Consider the following 1732-nt stretch of genomic DNA (forward strand, 5'->3'; position numbering starts at 1 on the left):
GCGCGAAGGGAAGGCGCGAAACGAAACTACACGCTCGCATTTGGCGCGCGGAGGCCTCGCGCCACGCCAGGAATTCAAACATGTTTGATTCCATCGCTCCACGCCAGGCGCGTATCATTCATGGCGCGAGGATGAACTACACCAAGGACGTTAAAAATACTAACGTCCTTGAACTACACGCACAGTTTTGGATTGACGTCACTCCAAAACTTACGGAGCGTCGTTCCGGGAATGCACGTGAAGGGGCCCTATAAGGCGCGTTTTTATAAGGAAATTATGAACACGCATATTTACGACTGAATTACAAAATTTTATGTATTACGTATGTGATAATTAACGGAAAATTAAGAACGCCGAATAAATGGTAACAAGTTATAAAGGCTCATAGGGTGTCGCGGTGTCGCCCTAATAACCATTGATTAACACGTATTTTTTAGACGTACTTATCCTCGTACTTATCGAACCTTCGAAGCATATTTTACACGTATTTTGCAAAGTAAGTGAATGTGATAATGTTTCATATTATGTTTCATCACTATGCGACAGATGCGCCTAGGTCTTCACGACTTCACGTTGTGAGTACCTACCTGTTTTAAAACTTCGTTCTGCAACATATCTTCGTTACTAGTGATACAAGTGTAATGGGGGGTATTTTTATATTGCAACAAGGGAAATCGCTAATTAAATTGGAGCTAATTGTTGGTCAGAACTCATTATTAAGATGCGACAAATCTACTGTAAACTCACCTTTCATTAGAAACTGTTACCGGGTAAGTGAAAACGGTTTTGTTGTCTTAATGTAATGGCGGATACATTTGAACCGATACCCTGTTGCGCTCGGCTGATGGTAGAGCATGAATGATATAAGGGCGCCAGGGCTATGCGCGGAAGGTACTCTCAGGGTCGTGACGTTAACTAGCCCGTTCTGGTAATTTGACCATTAAATTATGAACAACGTGAGGGTAAGTTTAATTTTATTCAAAATTATCAAACGTTAATATCTCAATATTTGATTTTAGTTGTCCGACTGATCGTGTGAGATGGAGGTGTGACCTGTCGCGGAGATCTCTTACAGAATTCGGATACCTTATTGGTAAGTACAATTTTATGGTGTTATGTTTGTATATGATTGTAAGTGTACGATACAGTCTGACCTTTTTCTAGACGGTTTACTTCGGAAGACGGTTGAAGACCTTGACGACTGGAGCTGCTGCTGGAGTTGGAATAGGATAGATTTATTTTGACTGCTACGTTAGATGTTGATTTCCTTACGAGTGCCAATTCTAGGGCAACTCTAATATTTCGATAGAAATTATATAATTACTTAAAAGAACCCTGAAATATTAAAAATTAGCTCCAAGCAGCTACAGATTAATTTAATGCATTACCAGGATGAACTGGGTTCCAAATATATAGAATAAGATTAAATAATTAATTTAGGGTAGCCATGAGGCGCCTATCATATAGATCTGAAAATTATAATTAAATATGAATACGTCATTACATAAAGAAAATACTCACGTATTATAACAAATTATTTAATTAACTTTATTATTTTGCTCTTCTTTAGAATTATTTAATTAAGAATCTTAAGATGCATTCAGCTGAATAACTTGACCATTCAAAAATCTAATTGCAAATGGCTGGTCACCTTTTGCTATCAGAGATGACCCTCATCATCCTGTTACCTTGACTTTGTTTATCCTTTTGGTAATAAATTTGAATTAAAGCG

General features: G+C 37.9%; 1 long non-coding RNA gene across 1 annotated transcript; it reads left to right on the forward strand.

Moving 5' to 3' along the window:
* Positions 1-452: 452 nt before the first annotated feature.
* Positions 453-1501, forward strand: LOC116163291. Its single transcript, XR_004143719.1, has 3 exons — positions 453-962; positions 1020-1093; positions 1165-1501. It is a non-coding gene; the product is annotated as an uncharacterized LOC116163291 (long non-coding RNA).
* Positions 1502-1732: the final 231 nt, after the last annotated feature.

The sequence above is a fragment of the Photinus pyralis genome, unplaced genomic scaffold, assembly GCF_008802855.1.
Source record: "Photinus pyralis isolate 1611_PpyrPB1 unplaced genomic scaffold, Ppyr1.3 Ppyr1.4_LG2, whole genome shotgun sequence".
Taxonomy (NCBI): domain Eukaryota; kingdom Metazoa; phylum Arthropoda; class Insecta; order Coleoptera; family Lampyridae; genus Photinus; species Photinus pyralis.